At 39.6% G+C, this 12403-nt stretch overlaps 1 non-coding gene across 1 annotated transcript; it reads right to left on the bottom strand.

The window, feature by feature from the left end:
* Positions 1 to 7749: 7749 nt before the first annotated feature.
* Positions 7750 to 9054, bottom strand: LOC101309214. The gene is made up of 2 exons (XR_185506.1): positions 8867 to 9054; positions 7750 to 8527 (listed from the first exon to the last, which is right to left on the bottom strand). It is a non-coding gene; the product is annotated as an uncharacterized LOC101309214 (transcript).
* Positions 9055 to 12403: the final 3349 nt, after the last annotated feature.

The raw sequence follows: 12403 nt of genomic DNA, 5'->3' as shown, positions 1-12403 counted from the left end.
AAAACAACAATAAGACATAGATCACAAACATTACTACCCCAGTAACAAGTCCAAAAAATCCAGAAATTTTCAAAACAACATGCAAACGAAACGCATTCAAGAAGCGACCATAATTCAACTAAAAACATAAAGAAAAGAGGAATTGAAGAGATTCAAACCGAGTAGGAACCGAAGAGCAAACCAAAGCCCGATCTAGCTCCATTTACTACGTAATTCTACTACGGGAAGAGAGGTTATGCTGCCGCCGGAAAACCGCGACGGAAATTAGCTCAAAATCGCCGTCTGAAACAACGCCGTCGGTCCTCTCTATGTATTCATATATTTACCATATTAGTATTGTGTAATTCCTTATATAAAGGGCTCCTATCAATGAATAAGATGATGATTCTCTTACTATCTCTTTGTCTATACACTTTATAAATTGACATATATTTACGATCGCTTTGTCTCTCTGCGATCGTAAACTTTCTCTCTCTTCAAAACAGAAATTTGAAAATCGATCTCGTCTGGTATATATAGTCCACAGGTTGAGGGTATTTTTGACAGAAAAAACTGTTAAAAGTGGGCCCATTAGAAAAGTTTTGTCCAATAAGGCACATTTCACACACCTTATATTGAAGTGGACACATTTTTTTTAAAAACATTTAAATGGGCAAAAAGAAGCTTAAATTAGTACTAAAGTGTCATTTACTATAAATATATATATTTCTTTCCATTTTGTTGAATTCAATTTGATATTTGACTTTCCTAATTAACTTGTTAGCATAAAAATGATTAACTTCCTTCCATTATGAATGCTTAGGTTTTGATGAAGTATAAAGTGTATAGACAAAGAGATAGTAAGAGAATCATCATCTTATTCATTGATAGGAGCCCTTTATATAGGGAATTACACAATACCAATATGGTAAATATATGAATGCATATATCTAGTCTAACTACATATCCTATTGGCATAAGGACAAGGCACACATAAAGAACATCTAGAAAGATACAAAATATCGTAGAACACTCCCCCTTGTGCCGCGCGCTGATATGCCGATGGTGCTGATCTGTTGCCTCGTCAAAAACCTCGTCAAGTCACAAAAACCCTGTGGGAGAAAAACTGAACCTTGATTGTAGGAGAAAAAGAGTACAACGCACCCTTCACATTTGATAGTGACATATATGTATGTGCTAGACTCCCCCTGAAGTTCGCACCTCCCCCTGATCTTTACATCAATCATAGGGCTCTTCTTGATTTTACTATTCACGGAAGTTTCAACAACTTAGCATGTCAATGCTCTTTAACATGTCTTCAAATGTGGCATTGGGCAATGATTAACTAAATCATGCCGTATTGTCCTCAAATGATCTTTTACACTTAGATCTTGAGGAGAAGGCCGCTTGTGAACTCAAAACATAAGTTCGTGCAGGAAATCAGATTTCCGCGCAGCATGACCTTCAGTTACTAGAACAGTCGTAACTTCCTCTAGGAAATACATATGAACGAACCGTAAACGGTTTTAGAAACTAGACTCATTTAGCTTTCCAACCATATATTACACACGTTCTGGTTCGTCAGGAGCTATTCATAAAGTCCCGTCGAAGTTGACTGTTTTGCCAAAATCAGATTCTCGGACAGATTCGTCATACTTTACGAAAACGGCCATAACTCACTCAATATGATAGGTATGATCAAATGGTTGGTGTCCCTGGAAAGTAGACACATAGACCTTTCCAATGGTATCACTTTCACCATTTTTCAGTGAGTGAGATTTCTTGTAGGTCCCGTGAAAGTTGACCTACAAAATTTGGCAGATTCTGATTTCGCTTTTGATGTGTCTTTTTTATGTAGGGATAGAATAAGCCTCAACCTTTCATACCATTAAGTATTAAAAAAGGAGTTACTGCCATTACATTGGTGTTGCGTGGGCGCATAGCTACACTTAGCTTTACAACTTTTCATAGTGAATAAGATGTCAAGTCTTTTGTATTGTGTTGAGTACATTGATGCGTCTTATTGTACTTAGATGGGAACTCCATCTCTTAACACATATTTGTCATCTTGCTTTAGACAAAACAACGGATCTCTCTTTAGAGCAAAGACCTTGACTAATCATGGGAGTATATGTAGGCCTCACTTTCATTAGAGCACCTAAGCCGATTGATGAAAAATCATCATCAATACAGTCATCGAGTCCCTTATCGAGACTGTGTCTTCCCAAGATCTTTTTCTTCGGATGTTGATACATATTGGCATCTCTTGAGCCATCAAGAGTCCATGTAAATCCGGAATGAACATGCAAAGGCATAATTCACCATATCCCTTTCAAATCAAGTAGAGTCCATGTGCGTTTCAATACATTTAGCAAACGCATGCTCCTATGGTTTGGAGTCACTTGATTAGGATGAATGAAGTCCGTTTAAGATCTTCATGTATATCTCTGATCCCATAGAGATGTTATTATGACCACATTCATAGGCTGCATGTTCAGTTATTCGGAAACTACCAAACTAACAAAGTAGTGAAGTTCAATAACATCCATTATGAGAGCGTATATCATCGTAGTCGATCTTAGTGCGTGTTCGTGAGAGACCCGCACCAAAAGGTGAGTCTAAGCTCTTGTTCTCACTATGCTATCTAACAAAGGTATAGTTGATAGGGTTTAGCTTGCGGTGTTGGCATCACCTGCCCAAGGATCTATCTCTTTGTTAATGCTGGATCGCATCTTTCCGTTAGGCCAATCAACTAAGTTGATATCCATCAACGAAAGGTGGTTTGATAGTAGACTCATTATCCCACGTCCTCATGTACACTAGTGTAATACTTGTAGAGATCTCTATATGGATTGGATTTGACATTGAGGCGTCCCCCAACGATAATCACAATTCAGACTTCATGAGACGGATTTGAGTATCACTAATCAATGGATCAGGTTATGCCAAGCTCGCTTTCTTCCTAGTGCAAGAAAGTATCGAACCTAAGGGCCTCCCTCCTTTTAGGGAGCCACACGGCCTTGTGACACTAATTTTGCCACTATATGACGTCACTATATCATCATCCATAGTGATGGCGTCAAGACCAACACCTTTTGGTCACGCCATGTCCTCTTGATGGGACATTAATCCTTGCAGACATATTTGCAGCATGTGATCTCGTCACTTTAACACTTTAAGCATTTGGGATCAAGATGAGACTTAGTGGGGACAATTCACGACAATTCACGTCGTTCCACTTGAACATTTGTGTTCTTATCTCCCCCTAACGGCGGGAATATTGTCTCATCAAAGTGACCATCCGTAATATAACGGTGAAAGAGATCGCCTGACAAGATTTCTACATATGCGGATTATAGGTGGAGGTTCACATCCAACCTAAATACTTATTCATTTCAAATGACCCATCATTGTACGCAGTGGCAATGCGATTTGGCACCTAGAAATAACATTTAGCCGAGCTCAAGGATTGGAGATCCGTTTCAATCTTGTTTGAGCTCAAGGATTGCAATCCTGGTACACAGTCACGAGTTGTAGTACAAAAATATTCAATGATGGTGGGTCATAGAAGAATAGTAAAGCTGCATGCAAATATTGCATAGCCCCAAGACGCAATAGAAAGATTGGTGCGCATCAATAATGTTCGAGCGACAAGCTAAAGTTGCTTGGTCGTAGCCTCGGTGAGACCGTATTGCGTGTGAACATGGGGTACAGGACACTTCAACTTACATCTTGATAAACTTCTTTAAAGAATGGGTAGTGAGCCCGTAGAAGTATAAGCAGTATAAGCTACTAATAGTGTAACACGTGACCAGTGTGTTAACACGTCAACCAACACCATAAAGCATAAAAAAGTGTCCGTAAGTTGGTTGTATCTATCTACATAGTTTGATGTAAGAGTGAAATGTTCACTTTTGTGTCATTTAGCATAGGAGGGTCTCACTCCTAATTTAGCTTAAAAATAGACTTTCAAAACGAGCAATGAGCATTGCAGGAGGCCAATGCGACATCGAGAGAAGATCGGTGTACCTCAATTGCTTGAGGAATTGACCGAACGGCCTCCGGGAAGTTGGAGCCGTGTTCGGGTGACGTCAATGTCCCCCAGGTCACCACCATGCTTCATGGTGATGCTAGATCCCGAATGTCTTCGTTTTGAGCGGAAGAATGGATATCCATGAGAATTTCTCAAAATTTAGACCATTATGTCTCTTCCAGGATGACCGATTTGGTCAAATCAAAGCCTATATGAGTTGGTGTCCCAAATATCATGTTTGGCGACAACATGGGATTCGATATTTGAATCGTAGTGACATACAATCCACTAGATTGACTCATGAATTTCTCCAAGATGCGCTTCAGTCCGCATTCATGAGAAGGTATACACAAAAGAATTCTTGTTCATTCTCACAATGTGTTTTCAAATGAAAACTATTAGCAGGAATGTCTTTAAAGCTCAATATGGTTCGATTGCCTCTCAATGCATAGAGGGTATCTGTGACATTGATCATGGTGCCATGAGGCATCAAGATTTAAGCTAAACCGCGTCCTTGAATGACCGGAATGATTCAATCATTGTAGTCACAAAAGATTTACAAAGACACAAAATCCAAAGATAGTTGCCGGTTCCTTAGAATGTTGTGGATAGTTCCACTATCTGCGAAGCACTCTATGTCTTGATGAGACATATCTATAGGAAAGAGTATATAGGCGAGTTAATAGTTCCACTTGAACCATTTAGAAGGATTGAAAGAAGCTACGAAAAGCTGCAATCCTAAGAGTGCATAAAAATTTCCGCGCAGAATGACCTTTGCACACAAAAACAGCCATAACTTCTTCGTTAAAATAGATATGGATGAACCGCAAAAAGTTCTGAAAACTAGACTCATAGAGATTTCCAATGATATAAAGCTTATTGTTTGGTTCATCCGGAACTGTTCACAAAGCTCAAACGAAGTTGACAGTCCATAAGGGACAGATTGCTGTTTTTCGCAGAATTGGCATGTGCGAAGCTGTGAAGCTTGCAGGTGGCGTAGGCTTTTGCCTTAGCCAAAAGTGACGTGTGTATGATCAAAACCAAGTCCTTTCGGTCGTTCTAAGGTTGTAAACTCCATGACTAGTTAGCAAAAGCTCCCTGACATGAACATAAACTAACTGAGAGGACCTAGAGGATTAGATCATGATGATAATTTTCCGGTTTTGATAAGTCTTCAACGTCTTTTGCAAGACGGCAATTGGTTTAATAGCGTAGGGGGATCCAAAATCAAAAGCTTTCGGTAACTCCAAGTCAGTATGACCAAGCATGTCCGTGGAGGGTCGGTAGTGCGAGGCACACTTGAAACCACTATCTCCTTAATTTCGGACAATTCTAAGACATCACACTGAGCTTGGATGAGCCTAGTTGAACAATTGATGATGAAAAATCCGCTATAGGGTAGAAGACATAACCGGAAACACGTGAGCGATCCTCCTTGAGGATGCGGTGCCATGAGTCACCTTCAAAGGAAGGGACCAAAATCGGCACAATATGCCATGTTTCTAAGGACGATGTAAGAATGTACGTCTTTTTTGTAAATTAATACGAACCATAAGAGGAGAATAGTTTCATAACTTCGAAAAAATTCTCAAGGCATTCATTATTGCTAATGTAAGTACATCGAGGTCACAAATAGACGAAGGACGTCGATACAACGCCTTAGTACATATAGCTTGGAACGAAAATCAATGTCTAGCCGATGACGTCAAAGTCATGGGTAGCTAGAGCAGGATCCGAATCTTTGAAATTCGCGATCATGAGGATGACGTTCTTGTCCTCATATTGATTTTCCGTACCTTTTTGTATGCATTCACAATTTGAAGGAGCTTGACAATCTTGAACCAGTGATCCAAAGATCCACAACAGTTGCATTGTCATGAGCTGGCGTGAGTAGTTTTGACAAATATAATTGGTGTCTAGACCGGGAGTGTCGCCATTAGGGCCGGCGGCACCTCCCCCTCTTTTCTAGAAATCGGCATGGTGTTTTCTACCATTGCCGTGACCCATATGTAGTCAATTAAGGTGGTAAGCAATCCAATTGACTAATAACTCAACAAATAGAGTTATATGAACGTTTCAAGAAACGCTCCATGAGTGCATTCCACAGTACTTTGTGGTCATTACTTTTTGCACAGATTGCCATTGAAGGCTTTTGTCGATGTGGCGCGTCAAAGACTTTGAGAGTATCAGATGTGAAATCTCGGCATCTAGGCTTGTTAGCCTGGGGGTCAAAACATGTGATTTAATCCTTTCCAATGAAAGGTTTCACAGATACCAAGCGAAGATCCGCCTTAGGTATCTAATACGTCAAAACTCAAAGGAACAGAATGTTACATTGCTCTTGCATACAAAACCAAGTTGTTATGAGACTCGATAGAGGTCACAAACAATGCTTTTAATGGTTTGTCCTTCGGATTGATCACACACAATCCGGAAAAGCCGTGAATTGATCAAACACAATTCGGAAAAAGGCCTCGGATTGATCAAACACAATCCGGTGATAGGTCGGGGTTAATCATACACAACCCGGACAAGGAAACAAGAGTGATCAAACACACTCTTGACCCGCGAATAAAATTCCAGGATTTTTGGTACCTGCAAATACACCGACCAAAGCATAGAATGAAGTAGAAGATGGGGAGAAAACACTTTATCTCCCCCGAGGTTATTGAACTTGGAAGAGTTTTAGGGTTGTAAAATAAACATACCGTAAACACTTGAATGCTTGATCGGATGAAAAGAAAGCAGTGGAGTGGACAGCCGGGAAGTGACGACGGCGGCGACGGCCGAGGCAGGGCCGAGAACCTCCGGTTTGGGTTTCTAGAGGCTGCCGAGAGGAGAAACAACGTTTCGCCTACTTCTACTTCGAATTTGGGGCTGAAAATTTGACAGGAGGAGCAGCTCTGGATGAGGAAGCTTTTGTCAAAAATTCAGGTTGATCGGAGCAAGGGAAGGTGGTGAACCGGTGGTCGGTAGCGGTGGCGGTCTGGAATCTTCCGGCGGCCGGTTCGGAGACTTTCTGGCCGGTTCTTAGGATGAGGCCGGCGGCGTTGGATCCGGGACGGAGAGAGCTTTCTACGGATATAAAATTCCGGCGGAGGGCAGTCGGAATTTTGGTCGGAAATTGGGAAAAACAAGGCTGCCCGATTTTAGGGTTTAGAAAACAAATGATGGGCTATTGACTCTAGGGTTAGAACAAAGTGCATGATAACGTGATGAAGTATAAAGAGTATGGACAAAGAGATAGTAAGAGAATCATCATCTTATTCATTGATAGGAGCCTTTTATATAAAGAATTACACAATACCAATATGGTAAGGATATGAATACATAGATCTAGTCTAACTACATATCCTATTGGCATAAGGACAAGGCACACATAAAAAATATCTAGAAAGATACAGAATATCCTAGAACAGGTTTTTAATTTTAATTGATTGGCTAATAAAAAATTCTATAAAAATTCATTTTTTACTTTTACATCTAGGGCCTCCACTGATACAGGGCCGGCCGTGAAGAAAGGTAAAGAACTACTCCAACCAGCCTCATTTCGCTTCACCTCTGAGTTTGTCCTCTCATCAAATCCCACACCAACATGCTCAAATGCCAGAAGCCTCGTTTATGGTACCTTTGGTATCAACGAGAGTAAATGCTGCAACAAAGCTCGCCTGGAGAAGCTTTACATGCAATCTTCAAACAGGTGCCTCAAAAGGGTCTTCACTGCATTAAAGACGTCACAGTCAGGCATCAAAGAAGTGACTCCTCAAGTCATCTACAACAAATAAAAGCAGTGAAGACGAAGTCTAATATCTCAATGAAGCTGCCCCCGTGTTCACAACAAATGCCAATGCTCCGGATTCAACAAGACTAAAGCTGCGACAAAACTCGTCTGATAAAGTTCCATGAAAACCTCGCCAATGGCTCTTCACTGCAGCAAGGACATCATAGTCATGCACCAAAGAAGTGGCTCAAGTCGTACTCCGACGAAGATGTCCCCGATGTACTCACAGCAAATGCCAGCGTGCATACAATTTGCTGCAACTGAAGAAGAAAGGAACAGGCCACAGCAGTCCCAAAAGATGCGTCAAAGTTCCTGCTTCTAGTCTACAACCAGTGCCATGACAACTACAGCAAGCCAAAAGAATCCACGGAAGATGCATCAAAATTCCTGCTTCTTGTGTGGTGGCAGTCAGCAAGGCAACAAGCCGCAATACAGAGAAGAAGACAAGGCATCTGCAAATACATTCGGTGCCGCCATGTTTTGATATCAAGATAACCTCTCAAAAGACCACGTCGGTTTGGTATCGGAGGAGTATTCAAGAATTGCACAGAATAACAAAGGCTTCAGAAGTATGAAGATATGATCGTCAGGAGGTCTTACAAGTACAGAAGCCGCACCCAAAGTCTCAAATACAAGGTCTACAAGGAAGTGTCTACAAGCCTACTGCAAATCTACCTCTTCAAACGGTATCTTAGAGTTTGTGGTGGAGGAAAGTCCAAGACCTGATTCAAGACCTGCAATTGTTAAAATGTGAAGTTATGTTCAAAGCCTCGAAGCAAAGCAAGACTACCACCAACTTAATGGCTATTCACGTCTGTAAAGCACTTCGGCAAAAGGACAAATGAAGCAAACGGTGGAGTTGTATGAATATATATGTGGTTAATCAAATGACAAATTGATAATTGATAGTTGAGGTATTGGGATAGCAAATTAGACCTTGAAATTGAAACGTCCAGTATGCTCTTACTCCACAAAAGACAAAAGTCTTAATCGAGTGTCAATTGGTGGCCACAAAGTTATGCCAACCCAAAATTCAGAAGCAGAAAAGGTAGTCAAAGTGAAGGAGCTATTACCCAATGTGCGCTCTCGATCAAGGTGGAGTGCAGAAACAGAGACGGCGCCTCTCCATTTATACAGGAGCAAACCTTTCGAATTTGTCTCCCAATTGCATTCGATTTCCATCTGCAACCCGGTCTCTACCCTCGACATGATAATCACAGAGAGCTTGTCAAATCGGGAAGACGCCTCTGATGTTCAATTGTTGAATGAAGTTAGCTTTCAGAAGAGTTTGTAGTTCACACTTCACATGATGTCATCAAGGTTACAAGTCCCTGATGGGCCTCCTACAAATGACACGGAAACAAGCCCACTCTACAAATACCCATTGCTAATACAAGTTAGTGTGAAGCCCAATTCAAGTCGCATGCCCCAACTGCAAAACTCAGCACGACGGGTGTCCATGTGAAATCAGCAGGCACTCTACCAAATTGGGTGTCCACAAGAAATACAATTGACGGATTCAAAAATATGTATATCTGTCAACTCAAAAGTCGGTATAAAACCGCATACCCAAATTTCTGAACTAAAATGGTTTGATCCCTACAAAAGGGTATGTAGGCAATCTAGCAACCCACTAGATGCAACCACCAATCTCAAATCAAATCCTTGACTCCACCAGTCACAAATTTCAAATCAAATTCTCGACTCCGCCAGTCAAATTCACAAAATCTGAATATCTGGCTCCACTAGTCAAATTCACCCAAACACCACAAATATCAAATACCCAAACCAAATTCAAGGTCTTTAAACCTTCACAAATATCCCAAACAAAAATTCAAAATAAATGGGTCACCTACCCATTTAAATCCCAAATACCGAAACTACATGTGGTTTGATCCCGCAAGGGTATGTAGGCAATCTGGAATCAAATAATCTGGATACAACCGCATCTCAAACACTACTCCTATTCCTAAATCAAAGCCCTCCAATGAGTCATTCACTCATTGGAACTCTAGAACTACGAGTGACTTGATCCCCTCCTGGGTACGTAGGCAACTCATTCCAAAATTCAGGTGTAGCCACAAAAACAAATAAACCTACAATGGTTTCTTGATAAATGGAATCAAAGGGTGTTCCCTTGTAACAAGGGATTGTAATTAAGAGACACGTTCTGTCTTGAATGGGTCGAACCATACATAATTAAAACTCCTATTCCTAAATCAAAGCCCTCCAATGAGTCATTCACTTATTGGAACTCTAGAACTACGAGTGACTTGATCCCCTCCTGGGTACGTAGGCAACTCATTCCAAAATTCGGGTGTAGCCACAAAAACAAATAAACCTACAATGGTTTCTTGATAAATGGAATCAAAGGGTGTTCCCTTGTAACAAGGGATTGTAATTAAGAGACACGTTCTGTCTTGAATGGGTCGAACCAGACATAATTAAAACTCTATTCTGTTAATGAATACAAGTGAAATTATGTTGGGTGACATTTACGCTTCGTGCACATTTTTTTTTCCCCAACAACTACATCAATCAAAACCTCGTTTGGCAGTTTCGGCCGCAAGTTGACACGTCCGCGCAAACAGAAGAACATTTGTAGTCAAGGATCTCGGCATCATTTCGATTTAGACCATTTTTGAGCAAACACTGACCCTTCACCTTAATCACTTTCCTATCTGTATAGTCTTTGAAATGCTCCCATATCCAACTACGTTTCTTACTAGCCTGAGTATCCTCACTATTACTAAACTGAGGAGTTTCTTCAATAATTTGAGGCAATGAATCAGAGATAGAGGGAGAGGTACCAGTAGAAGAATCGATCTGCGTCATCTGACTAGAGGTTAGGTTTAATTTCAAAAAAAAAAAAAAAAATACCAATCCAACTCGTTTACATAGATTTGGGATTCGGGACGGGTCGAGACAACAAATTTTTACACTTTTATCCCAAACCAATCGGAATCGGGACGAAACGGTCAAGATCGGTATCGCGATCTCGGTATTGAATTCCCAGGCCATCAAAAGGTAAAAAAGAAGAAAAAAAAATTAAGCAATGACAGCAAATAAACTCTTTAAATAAGAGAAAACTCAAAGCATAGAGTGATTGTCTTGATTTCTAGCTTTAAGTTTACAATTGATGTAGCTATTTAAATTCGAAAAAAGTCAGGAGCTACTTTTAGGGGATGTCTTCTCATTTAATCAGAAGGGCAAAAACTTCTCAAGAAAACAAACAAAAAATGGAAGGGCAAAAGAGTCAAGGAAAGAAGGGTTACAAATTTCAATTATAAAAATGAAACCTATAAGGCAAGTTCAATAATGTGAATTCAGTGTACATTAAAATGAAATATGGGTATGAGTTTATCTTAAAAGGGTTTCGTTTTTTGGGTTTTTGTCTAATTTTCTCAAAAGAATTTAGGCCACCAAAGATTTATTGACTATTACTAACATCATTCCAGTGGCGGAGCTAGGATGAGAATGTCACCTGGGCTAATTGTAGCATACAAAAAATTTTGTTCGACAAAACATGAAAAGTAATTTTGGTTAATTAATAAAGGACACACATACATAAGAGGGACGTAGTAAGCCTTACCCTCAAACGCATAAGTAAAAACTAACTAAACTTTACACTACGAGACTCCAAAGCTTCAAAATCATTAATCACCGCCTCATTGTCATCCACTTCAGCAAATTCCTTTTCAATGTGAAGCACCATGCAATCATCAAGAAAATCATCCTCTATCTTATTTCTAAGTTTGTTTTTTATGATATTCATGGATGAAAAAGCTCTCTCAGTGGTTGCAGTAGAAACAGGAAGAGTCAACACCAAACAAAGCAACCTATAGATCATAGGACAGAAGTCTGATTTTCTTCTTTGAACAAGTTTCCGACACAAATCAGACATAGAATCTAAGGTGTGAAATGCTACGCCCTGAGTCATATCTTTCTTATAATATGCACACTCCAATTCCAAAGTAAGATGGTTGAGCACTCTTTTTACTAAACCATGTACTTATATCTTTTGATCTAGGCCTTTTAACACGATCAATTTGTTCATCAGACATTATGTAAAATTCATCAACGTATCATCTTTTATTTCTGTCAAACCAAAATGGATGTGCCTCAGATATAAATTCACTAAATATTTACATCAATATCAACTAATCAACATCAAGCTTTAATCTTAACAAAAAATATATAGGATTAATTTCAGTTTTACTCCTGAGGTTTTGGGTTAACATCATTTCAGTCCCTATACTCTTAATTTTGAAAATTTACCCTTAAAGTTTCCAATTTTCATAAATCAAGCCCAATTGCTAAAATTTCATCCAATTTAAATGTTAAATGCTAGCATGAAATCTTAGAAAAAAGGTCATAAAATGTGATTTATGCTGTTATATGACTATTTTGGCCCTTAAAGTGAGTTATGAAGTCAAAATTAGACGAAATTTTAGCAAGTGGGGATGATTTATGAAAATTGAAAATTTTAGGGGGTAAATTTTCAAAATTGAGAGTCTGAGGACAGAAATGATGTTAACCTCAAACCTCAGGGGGGTTAAACTGAATTTAATCCAAATATATATATATATATATATATATATATGTGAAAC

The sequence above is a fragment of the Fragaria vesca genome, unplaced genomic scaffold, assembly GCF_000184155.1.
Source record: "Fragaria vesca subsp. vesca unplaced genomic scaffold, FraVesHawaii_1.0 scf0513155, whole genome shotgun sequence".
Lineage (NCBI taxonomy): Eukaryota > Viridiplantae > Streptophyta > Magnoliopsida > Rosales > Rosaceae > Fragaria > Fragaria vesca.
This window is presented reverse-complemented; position numbering and strand designations above follow the sequence as displayed.